We start from the raw sequence: 22,310 nt of genomic DNA, 5'->3' as shown, positions 1-22,310 counted from the left end.
TGAACAGCGGAGACCCACGTCCCCAGATGGACCCCCGTGTCGTCATCTCCGACACAGGCTCCCGACGCGCAGCGCTCTTCCCGGCCGCTAGGATGGCGGCTCTCGCAACACGTTCCTGCACCTCGTGGATGCTGGCTGGGAAGCCGGAACGCCGCGGTCACATTTAGGCAGCAATTTTAAAGGCAGACGACGCCCTTGCCACACAGAAGCCATAGAGCAAACGATGACAAGGCAGTGGCCCGACCCAGACACATGCTGGCAGGGGTCTCAGAGCGCAGACCGTCACAAGCCCGGAGTCAGCGGGCTGGCTTCCCAGCTCGTTCCCGCCTTGAGAATCACGAGCCTCGTTTCCTCACTGGCAGGTGTCCGCCCACCGCAAAGCCATTGCCGGCCGTGGCCTCACGCACCCACCACTCCCTGTGTGCACAGGAACCCAGGGCTCGTCTCCCTCCGAGAAACTTCCACCTGTAACGTTTGCACGCCTTCTAATCTCCAAACTGACACGTTACCTACGAGCTGCCAACCGTGCTTAGCAGCCACTCGGTCCAGGCCCAAGCTTCCTGGTACTCGGTCCTGCCCAAAAGCAGTGCAGGGTCTCAGAAGCCAATCTACCTCCAGACTCCCAGGGACACAGCTAACACCCCTTCATCTGAACTCTCTTTTTCTCCTAGGAAAAAAGCGTTTAAGAAATGAGATTTAAGAACAGGTCAGAACAGGCTGTGAGACCGGGGCCCCCAGCTCGTCGACGGGTGTGCCCGGCAGCCTCCCGCTGGGGAGACCCACCTTCACGAGATGACTCAGCACCGACTGCCTGCATCTCACAGAGCAAATCAGGAACTCCAACTGGCTTGACTGGCCAGTGTGGATTCTTCCAGAGATACCGGAGAAGAGGGGCTGGATGCGGCCATGAGGGCGGAGCCCTGCAGCCACTGATGAGGCACCCGGATGCCGGGGCCCACAGCGACTAGGTTTATATTTCCAATCTAAAATCAAAAGAAAGGGCTCTGGATACTGTTTCAGCGGAGGCTGTTTCCCTGTTTCATGCTGTTTTGAGTCTGGGAAATGCAGCCTCCACACCAGCACCCTAGGGCTGAGGGTGGGGGTCTGTAAAGGCAGCATCACTCCTGCAGTTCTGCTTGGAGGGCCACCCCAGGCTGTTTGAAAGCAGCCTGCATTTTCTTGCTGGAGGCCGCAGTGGAAGAAACACCCTTTCCACTTTCTTCAGTTTCCCCACAACCCAGTGGAAATCTCCTCCATCGGTGCCTTGGCTAGGAAGTTAACGTTCACATGCTTTCCCGAGATGCTCTCCGAGGCCGACGGGCTCTCCAGACCTGGAGGCCAGTCAGCTTTTGTAAGTCACAGTCAACACGCATCCCCACCCGTCCGGGACGGGCCGGGGTCTCCGAGCCTGAGGTCTGGCCCAGGGCTTCACACAGGTGAGCTGAGCAAGGCCGAGGTGAGCGCCACCTGAGGATGGCGGGACTGGATGAACAGCGGGGCGTCTGCGCGCGCCCGCACACACACACACAAGCTCTGCCGTACGGTGCCGGAGGCTCACGGAGTCCGTGGAGGCCCGTGCTAACCGGAGGTCTTACTACGACCTGGAGATCACGCTACAGCTACAAACATCAAGGCCAACTAGAAGCAGGATGTGGCTTCTGCTCTGTGACGGAGGTCACAAGACAAGAGGGGGAACTTAGAGAACGGGTTTAGGCTGAAGACGAGGAGGGCTCTGCTTGGCGGTCAGAGCCTGTCGGCCCTGGGGGGTGGGGGCCCTGGGGAGCACCTGTCTCAGCGCCCCCGCACCCCAGCCTGACGTCAGCCTTCACGGCCGGAGACTCGCCCACGAGGGGGAACCAGGGATTCTAGGTGAAGGAAGCCGGGTGCTTCGGGGCCCCAAGCCCCCTGCAGGCCTAACAGGAGGGGTCCTCTGGGCAGGAGAGATCCACTCTAAAGTGCTTTCCAGCGCAAATCCAAGGCGCTCAACAGTCTGGACACACAGACTGGGGTTTCAGTGAAACAGAACTGCTGGCTGGGGATCCGGGCGGGTCAGCAGCAGCAGCATCGACCGCCCTCAGCGCCGGTGCCAGCAGGGCGGCCTCCTCCCGGAACAGCGACCTCCCGGCCAAGGCTTCACAGTCGGCACCTTCACTTTCAGCCATCACAGCGATTTCAAGAGCACCTCCTGGCTCACTCTTCCAAAAACTACCCTGAGGCAGCGGCCCTCCTGCCCAGGAGGCGGGGGAGAGAGCACCTGGAAGCTACTTAATTTTAAACAAATGCCTCCCCAGGTGCCTGCGGAGTCTGCCGATGATGTCCCTCCCCGCGATATTTCTGCTCCGGTTTGGGGCCCCAAGATGGAGTTTCTGTGCGGGTGCTTCTCCTTAAAGTTGCTCTCCTGAAGGTGGTGTGTGTTCAGTCTGAACCCAGGCACACACGCACCCGCGCTGCCCGCGGTCCCTGCTGAAGGGAGGGCGGGCGCTGGGAACCACGGACCGCAGCACCCACCCTGCGGGTGGGGTCAGGGGTGAGGGCACAGCCAGTAGACCCCGGGGCTGGGGCGACGGCAGAGGGCGTGGCGGTTCCCTGGGAGGGGAACCGTGGCCGCTGCACAACTCCGCGGACCTACTAACCACCACTGACTTGAGCAACCCAAATGGTCGATTCTCCATCAAACTGTCTGTTGAAACGCTCTTGCCCTAAAGATACCCTGTGCTCGGCCGGGCTGCTGTCTGGGGCTCGGCCAGGGCGCCCAGAAGCTGGGACTCCTGGAAGTTGGGCCAAACCAGTACCACCCTGGTTACCTGCAAGGTCACCCTGTTCAGTATCAGGTCAGAGATCCCGGCACGAAGGCTGGTCTGGCCTCGCTAACGAGCCTCAAGGACTCAGGCTGCACCCACCTGCACTCCGGCCCGCCCTCAGCGGGAATCCCACCGCCTGCCCCACCCCTGGGGACGCGGTCAGAGGGTAAAAGTCATTTCTCTTCCATTATTTACTCCTCACTGATATAAACATATCTACAGTACACTTCATTTTAGGTACAAGAAATGATCAGAGAAAGAAAAAAGTACACCTGAAAGCTTCCAGGAAAGACTAAAAAAAAATTAATGCAGCAGACCATCCTCTGCAGAGCCACCACTGCCCCAGCCCCACACCGCCCCCTCCAGCCCCGCACCTGAGGGCTCACAGGGAATTACACCCCCCGGGGAAGTGATGGTGGCAGTTCTGCACACCCACCACGACACCCCCAGCCTCCCCAGCACGCCCTGGCCCAGGAAGATGGCCCCCGTGAAGCCCACTGGGCTAGGACCCGCCACCAACCACCTGGGCACACGTGGCAGCTGACGAGCTGGAGCGCCTTACTCTTAACAGTGGACAGGCGGCCAGAAAGAAGAGACTTTGGGAGTGTCTCCAACAGAAAGACAGGGACCAAATGCGGGGGAGGACTCTGAGGAAAAGACAGTCCAGGAGCAGGACAGGACGTGGACCACCTGTATGTCCCGGGGTGAGAGAGGGCACCGTCCTTACCACCCACAGACGAAGGCACCTCCAGGGAAAAACAAGGCACCTGAACAATTAAGCGTGACACAAAAGAAAACTTCCAGAGGAACGCTGGGTAACAGGTTTGAAAACATCTCCTGTAAAAGATGGAGAAAACACAAGAAAACGGGAGCTCAGCCCAGGAGGTTTAACAGCTGAACGAGAGTGACTCTGCAAGGATGCCCCTTCTCTGGCAGCTGCAGGAGGAGGCTGGGGTCCTGAAACCTGGCCTAGGGCCCCTACGCCGCCACCCTGCCTGCTGACCATCACAGAACTGGCGCCAGCGGGGGCTGCCGGTGCTGTCACACAACCTGAACACAGGGCGCTGCCACACGGTCAGGAGCCGAGGACACAGATGCTGCAGGCTGGAAGTCTGGCCACCTTCCCTGTGCCGGGGAATCAGTCCCCCGCACTCCCTGAGCGCGGACCCCGCGTGCCCAGGACCTGCTGCCACGTGCTGCACGCTGGACCAGGGGCACCAGACCGGCATGGGGCAGGGAATAGATTCCACCAGCCTGCAGCCTCGGGAGGCCTTGGAGGAGCCATGACGGCAGAAAAGACAAGACCAGGGTTTTCAAGAGTGAAACCCGTCCCTGGGGGCCTGGCTGTGCGTCTCACCCAGGGACATGACGGAGCCAGTGCGCTAGGAGACTCTGCTGCCCAGTGTGACCATCCCATCCCCACCTGCCCGGCCCGGGCGGGTGGACAGAGATTCTCCCATCAGCAGACACAGGGGCTGCCAGGCAGGCCACCAGGGAACCTGCCCCTTTGGGGGTGCCAGTGACAGTGCTGTCGCTCCTCTCTCCTCCAAACAGGCGCGGTCATCTTCCTCGGCTCCTGCTCCACACAGCATTTTATGAGGAGACCACCTGGAGCGCCCGGTGCAGGGACTTGCTTGTAACAGAGATCCTGGATTCGGGAAGCGGTCACTGGGTGGGATGTGGGCTGCCTCCTTTGACGACGGGGATGAGTGATTTTTATGTCTGAAGAAGGGTCATGGATATGCGGGCGGCCAAAAGAGGGGGCTTGCTCCTGGACATGCACCCACTCCTGCTTCAACAGTGAGCTAGCTTCAGCTGGACACATGGCTGCCCAACAAAGACGACGCTTCTCTTGCAGCCATCAGACTGTGCTGGTCAATGGGACGTGAATGGTAGTGCTCTTAAGAGGAAGAGAGTGTCTTCCTCCCTTCTCTCCTTCCCAATGGCCAGAATGTGGGTGTGATGGCAGGAGCTGGAGCAGCCACGGTGGGCCTTAAAACGGACAATGGGTAACAGAGCAACAGAGCAGAAAGATACTACACTGGGACGCAAAAGAAATCCACCTCACCCTTGCTATTCTGACCTTTGTTACAAAAACCAAAACTACATCCTATTTCTAAGCAACTGAAGAGCTCCCTACGAGGAAGGGCTGAATGAACCAGGGTGCACATTCATGGAGGAACATTATGTGGCCATTTAAGGGGACACCTTCCAATACTGTGTACCTCTGGGCAAATCTTGGCTCCAACCTCTTGGTGCATCAGCTCTGCTGTCCTCCTCAGGGACACCGGGTATTTACGGTGTGCACTTCACAAGGCTCTTGTATGAAATGAAAAATTCCAAGCATAGTAATTAGAAGCATGCACAGTCTCTGACACACGGTGAGTACTCACTGAAACTGGCCCATGAAGGAACATTAAAAAGTGCTGATGACACACTAATAAATAAAAACAGCAGAGACCAAACGGTCGTGTTGCGGCTAAAGGTGTGGGATTTGAAATTAGACAGACCAGGCTTGAGAACAGGCCGTTGGGACAGTGTGAGGAGACCTAGGGAGAGTGGCTGAACCTTACTGGTAAACCCGAGCTGGGCAGGCAGAAGCCCTGACGAGGGACCCAGACTCGGGGCGAGGCGGGCACCTGTCACACAGGGACGGGAGGGAGGGGTGAAAACAGACCCCGGGTGAGGGCGGGATTACCCACTCAAGGCCTCGCTTCTTTCAAAATGCTCTTTAAATGTTGTAACTGCATCCTTTTAGAAATGAAAAACTCAAGAATAGGAAAAAAAACAAAAAAAGCTGCCACACACTCGATGACTAGTATTTTCAAATTTTGCCAGGTGTGACGGGGTATCTTTCAGAAACCTCGTAAAGCAGTAAACCTGGCCCAGTTCTGCCATGCGGTCTGGCTCAGGCTGGGCGTGGGGTTGGGAGAAAGCCTATCGGGGCCCAAGACAGCCTAAGGGGTGGGAAGATGGCCAGGCTTCTAGATTCTGGAAGAAACCCTGGGGGCCCGCTGGGAGTGACTCAACAGCCCACTGCGAGGCCCTCCACACACCCCCTTCCCACCCCCTCCAGCGTGTTCTAGGCACAAGCCATCACCATCGCGACTTTCCCTGGGGTGGGCCCAGGACCACAAGCAAGTCCCATTTACATAAAGTCTGAGATCAGAACGCAGCAGGCACCAGCAGCCCTGCACTGTGAGAACTCCGAAGGAAAAGGAGACAGTTCAGGAAACGGTTGTGAAAAAAATTTCATGTTTAAAATCCCCAAATCAAAAGATTCTGACCATCATAAGCTTTTTCTAACCTAAAATACCTATTTCTATTAAAAATGTACTATCTTTTGCTAGAACATCTTAAACACAGGGGCAGAGGAGGCGGGAGCCTGCGGGGACCTTCTCAGCCATGCCGTGCGGGACATGGGGCGGGCAGCAGGTGACAGGCGAACCGGACCGGTAGCACCAAGGTGCCATCAAAGCACAGGTTCAAACTGGAAAGAGCAGAAGGAAGCCAGCAGCCAAGGCTGCGGACGACCACCGTCCTGATCCGCACCAGCTCCATCCGCAGACAGACGGCGGGCCCCTGACACGCCAACAGAGCTCAAAGTCATCCGATTCCAAGCAAACTAGCGAGTGCTGGTGTGTGTGCCAGGCAGAGGACTCACTGGAAACCCACCTTCTCCACCAGGCCCTTGTCCCGCCTCCGTGGAGCCACACTGCCCATGGCCCGGACCTCGGACACAGAGCATCCCAGCAGAGCGGCAGGCGACGCCGGCTCAGGCACCGTGGGGACCCCGGGCCATCTCCCCAGGGACGTTCTCACCCCTTTGTGGGACGCATTAGATTTAAAACAAACAAACAAAAGACCATGTGAGTCGAGCTCCCAAGCTTTTCAGTTTGGAAAATCAAATGGGGCAGAACATCCAATAAATCTGCCAAAGCAAATACCTTCCAGGTTTGCCTGAAAGACACCAAAGGTCATCCAGTGGGGTGAACGGAGGGGCTGCAGACGTCAGAATCACCACTTCACATGCCCTGGCTTCAATGCCAATGGACAGGCCCTGCAGAGGGATGTCCCGCGTAGGAGGCCGGGTTCTCTGCGAACAGAGTCTCAGAAACAGCGCCGCAGCCCTCCAGGCCTGACACTGGGAGCAGAGCTCACGGGCAACTCAAGTTCTCTGGGCCCTCGTCCCCTGTGCTGATGCGAAGAGACCACTTCCAAAAGTCCAGGTGGCTTCACCTACAGGGCAGTCCTCAGGGCGCCGGACCGACACCAAGCACAGGTCCGGTCTCGTCCTGGCAGACTCACCTTCCTCCACTGTCCTGAAGGCCACCCTCTCTGCTGAGCCCGCCTCGAGCGCCCTACTCACCCCCGTGCCGAGCTTCCCAGCCCATGGGCTCCGGGAGGGAAGTATCACCTCTGCTCCCATCTGTCCCCTCCACACGGTCTGGGCCCACACTGGGCACACGCGTGTTGGTGCATGTGAGCAGGAGTCCCCTGCGGTGTGCGTCCCTCTGTGACCTGGAGTCTATCGGGAGGGAGGGGCCCAGGCGCGAGGCAGGGGATCAGTTCCAAACGGTGCAGCGCACGGAGGGTGAAGGCTGAAACCCAGCGTCAAAAGCACAAAGAAGCCATCAGACCTCTCTGGTCCTGGGTCAGCCCTGCAAGATGTAGACAGTAGAACCACTCAGCCAAAGAATCGGGGAACACCTGGCGAGCACTCTATCTCCACGCTGAGGGCGAACTCACTGCTCAAATCCATGTCCTGAGCCAGCACGGCTGCCGCCCCGTGGGCTGGAGACACCCCACGGGCAGAGCCCCGGCAGTGCTCCAGTGTCCCGCCAGCCAGGCCACCACGAAGTCAAGGGTCACTGAAAATGGGGGGTTGGGGCTGCAGCGGTCTGCGTACCTGCCTGATCTAACACTGATTCGATCTACAGTCAGATGCCAAGACTGTCTCCACGTTATACCCAGTGTCTTCCTCCTGCTGAGGACGGGGTGTCTAAACATGACGATGACTGCGGGAGGCCCCGGAAAGAGGCAGGGGGGACTAAACGAAATCAGTACAAAATAAGTAATAACAACATTTACACCTAAAAGTTCTACCCAGAGAGCACCAGTAACACACTTCCTTGGGTCAGGGGACCACCCCCGGGGACCGCCCCCCCAGCCTCCTGAGAGGGGGTGCTGATGTCACAGCAGGAGTTCTGGACCCATCACAAAGGACACTGTCAGCTGCTGGAAATTCCACCTCTGGACAATCTGCAAAGCCAAGAGTCTATTGCCTAAACTTTAATCGGTGTGAAATTCAACAATAACATAATAAAATGCAATGATAGTAACTTAAAAGTAGCATCGGCTGTTACTACAAGTGCCAGGTAACCCTGCACTGAGCAGGCTAAGGATATCAACTCCCCCAAACGGTCCACCTCTTGGCACCTGAGCCATGCCTGGATGCGTGCATGGGAGGCTGCGACAGGGAGAGCCCCATGCTATCACAGTGCCCGTGAGCCAGAGGGGCAGGCACACAAGGCCAGGACGGGGCAGCTGCTGCACCTGGGGGGCAGGAGAAACTGGCTCTGCACCTTTCTTTTCTGGGTCCTGGCAACTCCAAAAGGCCCAGGTTCAATTCTGCTCGACTTGGCCGAGGAAACACTCTCAGAAGCTGAAGGCAGAGCCTGGGAGGTGCTGCCAGAAAGGCAGTCTTCGTCCCGGCCACCGTCACCTCCACCCAAAGGGAAGGTCTGGAGCGGGAGCCCTGTCCTTACTGGACGGAAGCACAAGGACACGGGGACAGGACTGGTCCCAGCAAACCCAGAGCCTCCCGTCTGGGTAGCCTCCCAGAGCGCTACCATCCAAGCCAAGACCTTCCTTTTTTTTTAACTTTTTTTTTTTGTGGGAGAGGTAATTAGGTTTATTTATTTTATTTTCTGTAATGGAGGTACTGGGGATTGAACCTCGGACCTCGTGCGTGCTAAGCACACACTCTACTGCTGAGTGACGCCCTCCACCAAGACCCTCCTTTGGACGCCAGGCTCAGGGCCAGCAGAGCTCTGGGGGGAGCCCAGGCACAAACCGCGGCTCCGCCTCCGAAGGGAGCCAACAGCCTTTGCTGCTGAAAAAAAAAAAAAAAGAAAAAGGAAAAAAGTTCCATTTGTCAAAACACAACAGGAACAGTGTCTGAAAGCTTTGAGCCCGAGCTCAGCTCACCTTCCTAATTTGGAAAATCCGACAGGCACAAACCGAAACCGGACGGAGCCGCCCCTGCAGGTCAGAGGCCCGGGCGGCGGGGAAGCCGGGCGCGGGCTCCCCCGCCCCCGCTGAGGACCGCACTGGCGCCCAGCCCGGTTCCCAGGGAGGCATCACAGAGATGGAGAAACCTCGTCCGCCCTCCGGGCCATCCAGCACCCGCGCATCTCCCGGCGCCCTCACTCCTGGCTTCCACCTCGAGCTCAGCAGGGGAAAGTAACTGACTCCCACCAGCCCTGTGATGTCTTAACATGCAGCTCCCGCACCAGCCTGGGGGGCGATAGGCGCCAAGCCCCTCCTCTTCACCACCAGCCACTGAGAGAGGGAAACGGGTGTCGGAAGGGCACCCTTGCCAGGGAGGAGAGGACGTTACTCTAGAGCGGCTCCCACAACCAAAGGAACCCCAGCTCTAATAGGGGAGCCAGCTGCGGGGCCAGCGTGGGAAAGGCTGGAGAACGGGGCTCCCGTGGAGGGGTGTGGGGTGGAAGGGTGTGCCAGGATCAGCACCACCCCAGACCTGCTCCTCTCTCCCTCTCCCCACTTTTTCCTGGGTGCCCACATCCCCAGCATCACTGCTGTGGGGGTGAGTGATGCAATGTAACACGGGAAGCCTCCCAGACAGTCCCTGGAAAGGCAGACAGACAGCGCCCAAGGGGTATTACTGCCCATCATCCCTTCCTTCCACTTTTCTCCTAGAATAGAGATGCAATGACCGGTGTGCCAGCAACCATCTTGGGCAAGGAGGTCGCCTTGAAATGGAAGCCTCATGCTGAGAATGGCGGGACAGAAAAACGGAAGCAGCCTTGATGTTTGCTGGGCCAGGGGCCTGGCCTGGCCCGTGGTCCGTGATGGAGGCCGCAGGGCCGCAGTCACCACACGGCAGACCTGATGCCTCAGTTCTTTGCGCCCTCTGGACAAGACAAAACTGCCTGACACTAGAAAGGCAAATAAGCCAGAGCTCCCCACTGAAGGAAACACAAACCACAGGCCCTGGGCTGAGTCACAACGAGAAGGGCGCAGGGCGGGCACGTTTCAGACCCCCCCCCCCACTGCCCAGCTAGGCCAGGCGGGGCCGTTACTGCCACTCACACGGGGTGAGAGCCCCAAACACTGAAAACCCCCAAAGAACAATGAAGTGGAAAGCACAAGGTCATTTAAGCTGCTTAAAAATCAGTGGTAACTGGGGGAAAGACGCAGCTCAGTGGCAGAGTGCGTGCCCAGTGTGCACGAGGTCCCGGGTTCAATCCCAGCGCCTTCGTTAAAAAACAACAACAATAATAATAAATATATAAACCTAATTACCCTGCCCCCCCCAAACAAAACATTAGTGGTAATTGTTTTGAACAACATCTGCTTGGAAGAGAGGACAGGAGAAAGCAAGCGCCCCCCGAGTTCCTGGCTGTCCGTGCTGCACCCGTGGTGACCCCACCGCAGCAAGGAGGAGGCTGTCTAGGGGGGCGCAGGCCGGGTTCACGGCACTGGGTGGGGCGGGACAGGCCTGCAGCCCATGTGCTGGGAGCTGTCTCTAGGGCTCTGAGTTTGCTTCTAACCAGCAAGTCATTCAAAGACGCCCCCTGACAGTGGTCAGCTTGGCACACCCCCCAACAGACCTAATGGCTTTGAGAAGCCAGTGAGGCAGTGATTCAGGCAGTGTGGACCCACAGGCTCTCCTGCTGCCTCTGTCACTTTGGGGCGGAGCCACCCGACGTCCTGCACCAGCTCTGTCCTAAGACGGACCCACTTGGAGGGAACCAGGGCTTAGCCGGAGGACTTTTCTATTCAGGGTCATGGAGCTGACAAGCGGGGTGTTGGGACCCAAACCCAGCACTGCCCCTCGTGTGGGTGCCACGGTCTGGGGTGCCCCAACTGCACCCTCTGGTGGGTCTTCACGCAGAGACTGCCGTGCAGAGACCCCAACAGAGAGCCCTGCACATGGGGCTTCTGGACCCAAACCGAAGGGAGAAGGGGAGGCGAGGGGCCCATGGCCAAGGAGGGACAGCAGTCCCAAGAAGGCCAGAGTCAAGTCCCATGACATTCCTGCAGGTCATGCCTCTGTGAGGGGCCCTGGAACCTCCGGCAACGTGCCCGAGGCTGTCTGTGTCCTGGGGAACCCTGGGCCCACCCCGCCGGCACCCCAGCCCCCCTGTACTCAGCAGGTCACCACTGGGGCTCCAGACGCCCTCCTGCTAAGACCCCAGGGAGAACCTACCCACAGGACACTTCCGTAGCGAAGGCAGCACCGCCAACAAGCATCAAGGGCTAAAATGAGAATCTGGGCATAGACTTCGAGTGTTTCCAGCATGGCTGATCCTGGCTGGTCCCTGGAGCAGGGACACTTGGGAAGGACAGAGGAGACAGACCACAGCTCCATCTCGTTAGGGTTCATCTTAAGGCAGCCACAGATGTTCACTTAGACACACACCTCCGACCCCCACCTCGGTCAGTGCAGGACACGCCCAGACCCCAGGCACAGGTCCTAACCCAGGCTACCTCTTCCATGAGGCCCCCGCTGGCCAGGCTCACAGCTGAGCTCACACCCCAGCCCCCGCAGGAGAAAGGGCTGCACGGACACTTCAGAAGTCGAATTCTGAAGTGAAAACCATCACAGCTGTCCTTAGCTTCCTCTCATTTCACTTCTTCCCCAGCTTTCCTGTGCTCCTCCACTGAAAATTTAGGGGCACATCCAATCCACCTCTTGCACACCGTCCATGGTGAGCTGTGCTCCTCACAGCTTTTCAGGCTGGTTCCCTTCGTCACGTCGCACTTCGGTCTCCATCCACAGCAAGGAGACACTGACCGCGCGCCACTGAGACCAACTGCGGGTTGCCCCGCCAGGGCGCCACGGTGGGCTGGGAGCTGGGAGCAAGTGTTTTTTCCTCTTTTCTAAGGGCTCATTCAGGGAAGACTTAAATATTTAGAGGCTTTTCTTTTTGTTTTAATGAAAAAGTAAAGTAACATGAAGTTCCATGCAGAAACCCATCGGATCACGGGCTGGCGCGTGCAAGTCTGCCCACGGGTCAGGACTTCTCAGCACCGAACCTTTCCAACTTCATCGCCCGTCAGCGCACAGGGTTGGCATCACCACCTAACCAGGTGTGTTTGCTTGTTCCCTTACAAACTAGGCTCACGATGCTCTTCACTAACTCGCACCTGATGGAACAGGACGCGGACACTTCACCGGGAGAAGATGGACAATAACCAAGCAGAAGTCTGGCGTCACCTCCTGCACCCACGGGTTCTGCTCCCGGGTGACTGGGCAGCCCTGAGGGACAGCGCCCCCACCTCGCCTGCCACCCTCCACAGGCCAGCAGGACAGACTCTGGGAAACCCCACAACAGGTCCCTGCTCAGCATGAAAAGTGTCTACAGCCCTTGGGAGAAAACGCAGACTTCCGAGCCCTGCACGGCAGGCCCCCCGGCCTCCTCCCCCGGCCCAGCCCCAGCCAGCCCCTCCGACCCCGATGCCCAGCGGGCCGGGTGTCCCCTCTCCGGCTTGCTGTCACAGGCCAGGAGCGGAGAGACGGAGAGACAGGAAAACCGCCTCTGAGCCGCCGGCTGAGGAGCCCCCCAGGTCGGGGGCTGGAATTCTTCTCACTCTCAAAGTTCAAGAAAATTCTTTATGTGGCTGGATTAACGACTGCGGCTCTGCGGGAAGCAGGCCCGGCTTCCTCAGGGCACGCCACCTCCTCACCGGGGCTGCTGGGGGGGCTACACCCTCATCACAGGCCACGGAGCCGCAGGGAAATTCTGGTGGGATTTTCCATCCACTTCAACGGCCACCACAGTGCAGGGCCCCCTAAAGCCCAGGCCCTGTGAGCCCGAGCGCTCTCGACGAAGCGCAGCTGGATCTGGACAGAAGCCCGCCTCGAGGCAGCGAGAGGAGCACTGGAGCTTCCCAGCAGAAAGTGGTTAATTACATGGGAAAGTCTAAAAGCAACAACTGTACCGAGAGGATAAAAAAGAAGTTCTCGGAGACGCGTGCACCTTCTTGGATAAAAGTGATAAAACTTAACTGGAGGACAAAAAAGACCTTCCTGAACGGGAAGCTACACCCCACAGTTTATACGACACTTTACAACAGGTTGTTTGATTCTTGAGAAACATTTGGCTGCAGAGGGAGGAAGGGCACTGAACCGGCGGCAGGGACGAGGCGGCCCCACAGAGAGTGAGGCTGGTGAGCACAGGTCTTGCTCTGCTGGGGCCGAGAGTCGGCCGCGGACCCACGGTGGAGGCGGGGACCTGCAAACACACCATCCCCACTGAGGACGAAGGGACACACGGGCCAGCGCAGAGAGCAAGCAGCAGGCCTTGCTGGGGAGCGGGGAGCAGCGTGTGCACCTGGCTGCCCTCAGCACCTGCGGGGGCCACGCGGGGGACAACGGGGTGGGTCCTCTGCGCCCACCAGAGTGGTGTCAGAGGAGTGCTAACAAAACACTGGACTTAAGACCCAAAGTCTTCAAAGATTAAACCCCAAATGTCCAGGTTTTAATTACGAGGAAGATGGCAAACAAAACGAGAAAAGGCATCAACAGACACCCACACAGGACGACGCTGGCGGCAGGTTTACCTGAAGCGGACACTAAAGCACCCAGCACACAAACTCCGTGAGCAATGACGAGAAACAGAAAATCTCAATAAAGAAGAGGAGACTTGGGAAGAAACACAGGGAATCTTAGAACTAAAAATTATAATAACTGAAATAAACACGCAGTGAATAGGCTCAACCAGAGTGAAAACAGCAGAGAAATTAGCACGCGAACTTGAAGCTAGAGCAGTAAAAATTACCCAGCCTGAACCACAGAGAGAGCAGAGGCAAACAATGACTGGGGTCTCAGGGGCTGCGGGACTGCCGCAGAAGGGCTGACCCGCACGTCACTCGGGTGCAGGAGAAAAGGAAGTGAGCAGGCGAGGAGACAGCTGAAAATGCCCCACACCTGGCAACAGTAAACCCACAGACTCGAGAAGGTGAGTGAACCCAAACAGGATAAACCCAAAGAAACCCACACCAATCTTCTGAAAACTGAAGGCAAAGAAAATGTCTTAAAAGCAGCCAGAGAGAAATGATGAAATCAGCTACAGAAGGAAACAATTCAAAATTCAAAAAGAATTTGGGACCTGGGGCTTGAAGAAGAGTTCTTAGACATGGCACCAAAAGCACGATCTACAAAAGGAAAACCCCAACAAACTGGGCTTGGGCAACACAAAACTTCTGTTGCACAAAGAGCCTGCTGGGGGGGGCAGGCTTCGGGCTGGGGGAGGTGGGTCAAACCCACCGGGCAAAGGGGGACAGGCTTCAGGCTGGGGGAGGTGCGTCAAACCCACCGGGCAAAGGGGGGACAGGCTTCAGGCTGGGGGAGGTGCGTCAAACCCACCGGGCAAAGGACCGTGCAGGACGCATAGAAAACTCCCAAAACCCAACAGTGAGAAAACAGAGAATTCAATTAGAAAGTGGCCCAAAGACATAAACAGACACTTCGCTGCAGGGGACACCCAGCTGGCAGAGACGCACACGAGCAGACGTGTGGCACCATCAGCGACTCGGGAAATGTCCAGTGATGGTGACACACCCAGGATGACAGCTGAACTAAAAAGCAGTGACAGCGCCAAATGCCGGCGAGGACGCGAAGTCGGATCTCTCCTCGCTGGCGGTGTGGGTGGAAAACGGCACAGCCCCGGGGAGGACGAGCTGGCAGCTTCTTATACTAACCACTCGCTGACGCTACAGCTCAGCACCTGCACGCCTAGGTGTTCATCCCAGAGGAAGGAAGACTCACGTCTACGCAGCACCTGCCCAGGACCGTGCATGCCTGCAGGAGCTGAGCACTGAGGTCCGCCACTGCGTCCCTCAGTCGGTGCAGACTCAACATGGAGGTACCGCTCTCTCAGCAGTGGACAGGTGTGGAGTGCTGCCCCACAGCCTGGATGGAAGGCACGACGCTGAGTCTAGAAAACCCCAAAGTACATACGATTCCGTTTACATAACATCTCAGAATGACAAAACCAGAGAGACAAAAACAGATTCGTGGTTGCCAGGGGCTTGGCCGGGGGGAGGTCAGGTGTGACTTTGGGGGCAGCCCGGGGGAGAAGCTGGGGGGGCAGCTGTGTGTCTTGGTGGAGGTGGCGGTCATGCAGATCTACCCGGTGGTACCATGACCCAGAACCACACACGCTCGTCCTACCAGCGCCGGTTTGCCAGTTTTGATCCTGTCCTGGAGTCACGTAAGCTGTGACGAGTGGGGAAAGTGGGTGAGGTATACAGGCGACCTCTCCAAATGTATTTGCAACTTCTTGCGAATCTCTTGTTATTTCAAAGTAACACTGCACGGCCGGGCTGGACCCACCGTGGGAAGCCATGCAAGGACGGGGTCTCACCCGGGCAGCGGCCTGGACTCTAATACATGCAGGGACCCTTTATCTCAAAACTGAAGTAAGAAAGCTCACAGCAGCTTCACCCACACACAACAGTGTTTGTAGACTTTCACCATGAAGAGAAGGTGGAGGTAAAGATGCGTCATGGTCCGCCGCGCTTACAACGGAAAAAAATAACCTGACACACCTGAACAAAAGCTGAGGCCAGGACTCGGGCACACAGTCACCTCAAGGGCTGCGGGCTTCACGTCCTGCAGGAGTTTCAAGAATTTCACGAGGGAACAGGGACTAACTAACACACTGTAACTAAAAACAGATGGGCCTGATAAAACTTTAGAATCAACAGTATGTAGAGATGTGGTTCCAGCACCTGCTTTTACAGGTGAGGAAGTGAATTCCCAGAGAGACGAAGGGGGCACCAGGCCCAGCGGGTCCGTGAGCCGCACACCTCCCCTCCGCTGCCTGGAGAGGTGCTTCCCCACGAAAACCAGACACAAGCACAAACCAACTATGGGTTTCAACTTAAAAAAAAGAAAAATCAAGCAATCTGCTTAAAATAACTCATAAACTGACAACACGGAGATGTCGCTGCTCCTCACCTTTGTGAGCCGGCCCCAAATCTCCACACCGGAGGTGCTGTGACGCCCTGGCTCCCAGGCTGCCGGAGGTACATGCATGCTCCCGGACAGGGCTGGTTCTCGGGGGTAGGCTGCTCTCCCACCTCCCCTGCCACCTGGGAACCAGACAGACCAGGCGACGCCTGTTTACCTGTGTTCTGACCACGAGCACAGCCACTGTCACCCATCCCACCAGGATGTTGGAAGGCCATTGGCACACGGACCATGGCTTCCCATGAGCACGGAAGAGAGGCACCCCCTTCTGCGGGCCTTATTTCTGGCCGCTTACCTACAGATTCTGGACAGTGGGGCCCACACTGAAGTCTGGCAACCCCACTCGGACCAGCCACCAGAAGGACTGCTTTCCCTTGTCTCGGTTCCCTATGTTTCTCAATCTTCAGAGAACCCGCTGTGGAAGTGACACTGGCCGGGGAATCATTGTGAGCCGGCCCAGGGCTCCCGACTTGATAACACACCCTGTACAGCCACTTGGCGAGATCCGGTGCCTATCAGTCAGTTACAGTAAGAAACAAAGAACGCTCAGTTTCATATTTCACAACACCAAAGTGTTTCGAATGATCCTGTTCATTCGTTCCAAACTTGGCTCTGCTCAAGGCAAAGGTTGACTGTTGATAAACAGACGGCTTCTCGTAGGCTGGGCTCTCTGTCCTCTGCCTCCAGCCAGAGGAGGCTGAGTCCCAGCCAGTCTGTGGGAAAAGTGCGGCCAGGCGGGGTGGGTGCCCAGAAGGAGCCGGCCCTGGGCCACACCTGGGCCCCACGTCACACGTCCACCTGACGCTAACGGCTTCACTCTGAGACGTGTTCTGCCGGCAGACTGAAGCCACGAGCCGTGGCCTCTGCTTGAAATGAAACCCCCAGACGCAAGGGCACAATGCCATCCAGGCCCCCCGGAGCCCTCTCCGCCCTGGACGGAGCCAAGAGATCCAGCCGACCAGAAAAGCTCCCCTCCACGCCTGGTGAGGCCTGACTGTCACCGCTGCACCGAGTCGCGCGTGCGGGGCTGCGCCACGCTTTTCCACGTGCACACGGACTCCCCAGAAGTGCACATGAGAACGCGATGCCAAGCACGCTCTCTCCGGGCAAACGGAGCGCTTTGTGTGCGACACGCCAGAAGCATATCTGCAGGGCAGAGGCTGGGACAAGAAGAAGGAAGACCCCAGAGCTCTGAACGCAGGTGTGTATCACCTCCTCAGAAAATACTTAAATCAGGATTTGTCAGATGTGCCTTAAAAAAGAAACAAAACAAAAAAGCACCCCTACTTTTAGAGAAGAACGAAATGTGGGTCTCATCCAGAAGGGTAGGAGGTAGAGGACACAGTTAGTCTGCAGAGAAGGTCCCGCTGCCTCCTCGTCCCGCTGCTGCCATGAGGCCCAGGGTCATTCACAAACAGGCCCCTGAGGGCCACCCCGAGGGGCGGCTGTCAGAGCGCCCGCCTCCAGGACGCCGGCTTCCGGGGCCTCTGAGACGGGGCAGCTGCTGGGCGGCAGGGGCTCTGGGCTCTTTCCGCCCTGGCTCTGCGGTCACCCCGAGCTTGCGGAGTGAGGGCATGAGCCCGGCCCCCTGGCCCCGCGCGGGGCCTGGCACACGCACTGCCGAAACAGGCATAGAAGAGAAGCGTTTCCCACGACTTGAAGCTTACACTCTTAACGGCTACAGACAGTTACAAACTTTCTCCGTTGACTGTTTGAAAATGTAAGTAACTAGCAAATAAACCGGGCAGGAAAAGAATTATTTCTTAAGCCACAGATTGCCTTGGATAAACTCCCTGGACCACGGTATCTCGTTATGAACCTAGATGTAAAGTTGAGCAATCCAAGGCGGCCAGGGAGTGGGACCTGCCCCTCGGAAGCACTGCCCATTATCCGCTTTCTTACCATAATTTTGAAATGAAATCTTGTTTGGAGTTCTGTAGACGTCACAGACCTAAGAGCACGATTTAAAAATAAGTGTCACCTTTTGCCAACTGGAAATAAACAGAACAGAGAGAAATGGTTCACCCCCACCCCCCATCCTCATCAGCCCTGCTGTGTCAATAAATCTCGCCCTGGCTGTTTGAGCAATGTTTAATCGTAAATGGATCCAAATGCACTCAGAGGCATAAACAGAACCAAACATCACCTATCCACAGGAGGAGCAGGTTAACAAGGCAAGAGGACAGAAAGCTCCAGCTGTAGAACGAGAAGCCGGGTGGCTGGCACGTTTAAACTGAGTGCAGACAGGACCATTTTCAAGATTGCAAGAACAGATCGAGAATTCACAGAGAGCCACAGCTTGCCTGGCACCTAGGAGCATCCTCTCCCAGGGACGCTGGCAGAACAGATGGGTCTGACGACCTCTCAGAAATGTTTACTCCTGGACGGTCAGTCATCCCTCTGACATTAACCTGTCGCGCCTACTGCGGGCAGCTGCTGCTTTGCACTGCAAGGTGAACGGTGCCGTGAGGCCCCAGACAAGGCCGGCCCCAGTCTTCTGGGGTGGCTCTGGCCCCGGTCAGGGTCATTCAAAACCAGTGCAGTCAATACTACACCCAGGCAGACACGGCTCTTGGCCCTGCCACACCTCCATTGAAAGCAACTGCACTTATGGGTCAGGGACCGAGTGCTGGCATGAGCCCGAGCAGCCAGCGGCCTGCAGGACTGCAGATGGCTGAGTCTGACCCGCCCAGTGCCGGTCCCGACCTCGTCCCCGCTCTCCTGGCCTGTCCCGGGCAAGACGGCAAGTAACAAGCACAGACAACCCACCTCAACTATCAGAGGACCTGCATGCCTGTCCTTGAACTTGTGGGCCCCCCCACTGCCCACCACCCTCCCTCTGGGCTCCGGCCCTACCCCACCCCAGACCCCCCTCCAAAAGCACATCTCTGTTCCTTCCGTCTGGGGTGAGGTCCACGGGGAGCATCACGTCTTCCTCTACCCAAGCCGCAGTATCCATGCTGCTCTTTCCTGTTACAGTGGCTGCTGGCTGCTCCCTTAAGTCCACCTCTTCTGTAGGGGGTACAGAGCTACCCGACATTCCCAGCATCCCATGGGTTCTGTGCACCCCGACACTGGTTCTCACCGAGAGAACGTGGGTGGTGGGATACAAACCATCTCAGGGCCAATGCTTAGAGGGAGGCAGTGTGTCTGTTCCTGCTCTGGCCCCCGGGGGGGGCTTTCCTCCCTGCATCACCCAGGAGGGAGGGGCTGGCAGCTCTTAATTCCCGTGTTTGAGCCACTGGAGTATTTGTTACCACACCCTGGCTTCCCTGACGGATACATCATACGACAAAGCCCACGAGCACTAAGCATTCACGTCTGCTTCACCAGAGCGGCCCTGCGAGCGGCGTGGGGCAGAGGGCAGGAACTCACTGCCCTCATGGTTCTGGCAGCACCTGCAGGACGAATGCTAGCACAACACCTCTCACACTGAACTAGAACAAACTGTCTCAGACACAGCATCATGAAGACCCAGCCTGTTTTAGCGGAGAAAGCTATGCTGACTAAGGGTCAGGAGATGCGGGGGCGGGGCTGGCCCCTGCTCTGCCACCTGTAACTGACTCCCCAACCGAGGCCTCGGGGCTCCGTGTTCTCCCGGGCACTCCTGAGCTCAGAGACTGGCGGAGGTCCCTGAACTGCGACCCGGCTCCCTATGCCCCAGGGGGGAGGGCAGTGGCCAGCAAGGTCCATGGGTCCCGCCTGCTCAAGCACAGCTCTGCCAATGAGGAGGAGCCACACAGAACAGGAAGAGAAGTGAGGAGGGCAGCACGGCCATAAGGAACCAGAGCCACAGACGGGAGACCACGAAAGGGAGAAATTCTAGACGTGGAGCCGCCGTAGTTCCCCGTGGGGGAGGCCAGAGGCTCTGTCTGAGCTCAGTCTCTATTAAAAGCAGCCTCGGCCGCGCAGGCCGGGCAGGGCGGGCCCCTCCTGCTGCAGAGCAGCCGGCCTGCCCCTGCGTGCGGCCCTCTCGCCCAGGCAGGGACCAGACATCCTGCAGGAGCGTCTCTGGGTCCACGGCAAGTTTTTGATTACAGGCAAAAAACAGTTGTCTTCACAGATTCCCAGCACTGCAGCCCTGGTCCACATGTGAATGAAAATGCTGATGGACGCAGGGTACCTGAAGCTAGTGTGTGGGTCTCGGGAGGAAGCTCACCTTAACCAGGACCTTCTCCGAGGCGTCCGTTATCTCAGAAGGGAGCAGGCGTCCAGGCTGCTTTATGGATGGGACACTGAGGCCGAGAAGAGACAGGTCACCTCTCCAAAGTCCCTGAGTCACCAACACAGCTAAGGGCCGTTTCGATGCAAGCTCTGACCTAACGCCTCAGATGAGGAAACAGTAAGAACCACACAAATCTGCTGCTGAATCAACCTTCCACCACCACACGAATTACCTTAAAAAATCACTTCCTGGGCCCCCCGTTCTGCCCTCGTGCCTCCGAGCAGCACCAACTTGGACGGCGGGAGGGGCTCTCCGTGATGCTGGCCCCTGCTGTCCCCTCCGCAGGTACATGTGGGAGGGGATGCAGCCACGCCAGGCCCTTGGCATCAGGGGTCATGGTCACGCCATGGAACCGCACTGCTCAAGTGTTCAGGTCAGTGGCGTGACAGGCAACGTGAACTTTATCAGGGAAAGTCAGTTTCCAATTTTACCAAAGTTCAATTCTGAGACCTTCTGCTTTCGATACCTCACAGATCACACGGGTCGCCACGAAAGCAGCACGTGCTCTGGGCATTGGAGGACCCTGCCCGAGCTGGCCAAGAAACCCGGGAAATATCCGCCTGGTGGCCAGGGCACAACGTTGGTGACTGGCCGGCTCGTCAGGTGACCACGGCCCGGCCAGTCTGGCTGCACCGCGTGCCTGCCCGGCCTTGAGTCACCAACACACACTACTGAGCGCTTGTGAACAGGGGCTGGTCCCACATAGGCCCCGCGGATAAAAGATGATGGAGGTTCTTCAAGAAGACAAGCCTGCAACCTGGTCAAGGAGGTGCAGGACAGGGTGACGGGATGTGGCCAGAGAACAGAGACACCCCAGCAAAGGCCTCCTCGCCTGATCTGTGAGACGCAGCCATGGAAGGGGGTGTGCTCAGACCCGGAGGCTGAGTGGGGCCGGGGGGCCCGGAGCCAGGGAGCAGGACCGGCACTCGCGGAGATAGTGCAGGTGACGTGGCCGCCCAGCTCACCCAGAGTCGACATGGCACCAGCCTCTTTTCCAGAAGCAGCATTTCACAGCCACCCTTACCCACTGAACTCCCCGAGAGGGGGGAGCTGGGGACACGCAAACCCACAGGCTGAGGGAGCACCTGCTGTCAGGACTTCACCAAATATCTGGGAGAAAATTTCTCCCCAGATGTTTATACTATTTGGGGCAAATCGCCGTATTTTTATGACACCAATTTATTATGCTCTAGTCACCTCCGTCCTTGTTCCGTCACATAAAATTCCATACTAAACCGAGAAAACTACTTTCCATAGTTTAAAGTCAAGTTAGACTTTAACCTCTTCAGCCTTCCCAAGGGAGTGGTCGTCTTCTGAGCTCCGAGACTCATCTCAGGCCACTGATAAAACAGAAGTGGATCAAAGCGTCAGGAAGGGAGTCCAGGGTTCCTAAGTGGGGGGGGGGGGGGGCTGGAACCAGAGGCTGTTTACAAAGCAGCTTCGAGACCTCTAAGCCACCCTGGATAAAACCCCAAACAAAATGCGGTGGGGCGGCATCAGAACCAAGCAGGATTTGAAAAGGCCTTTATGTGGCTCAGGCCTCAGGCCCTTCAAAGAGCGCGTCCCTACCGTCCCGGAAGCCGCCTGCAGCTGATCCCCGGGCCCACACCGCCCGCGCAGACCCGGGAGAGCCCTGAGGGCCGAGCGTGGATGGACAACATGCTTCCACACATGAGAACCAGAGGGGGAGGCTGAGGGGAAGCTGGAGCAGCGACGCCACGGGCTGGTCCTCAAACCACCAGCTCGCTGCTGCCGCCTCCCCGGCCTCTGCCTGTGTTACGGCGCCACGGAGAAGAAACGGTCCACGTGGGGAAACTGGGTCATAAAACAGATTAATAACCTGAGTAGCTGTGCAGGGAGGCCTGGCTGCCACAGCGGGGTAAACGGAACCAGTTTAATTGTTATGTAAATTGCATTCTCAAACCCAGCAATTTATCCCTGATGGCCTGTTCATCAGAGCAGCTTTCTCTGAGATAAAAACTGAACCAGACCCTCGAGGGGCACAGATCCCCCTCTCTACACAGCCCGCCCCCGCCTGATCTCCAGGGCGCCTGCC

At 57.5% G+C, this 22,310-nt stretch overlaps 1 protein-coding gene across 1 annotated transcript in view; it reads right to left on the bottom strand.

Annotated features, from left to right (window-relative positions):
• The window catches only part of FOXK1 (forkhead box K1), a 62,880-nt gene that overhangs the window by 23,544 nt on the left and 17,026 nt on the right, over positions 1-22,310 (bottom strand). The gene's annotated exons all lie outside the window — the stretch shown is intronic.

Source organism: Camelus bactrianus, chromosome 18 (assembly GCF_048773025.1).
Source record: "Camelus bactrianus isolate YW-2024 breed Bactrian camel chromosome 18, ASM4877302v1, whole genome shotgun sequence".
Classification (NCBI taxonomy): Eukaryota; Metazoa; Chordata; class Mammalia; order Artiodactyla; family Camelidae; genus Camelus; species Camelus bactrianus.
This window is presented reverse-complemented; position numbering and strand designations above follow the sequence as displayed.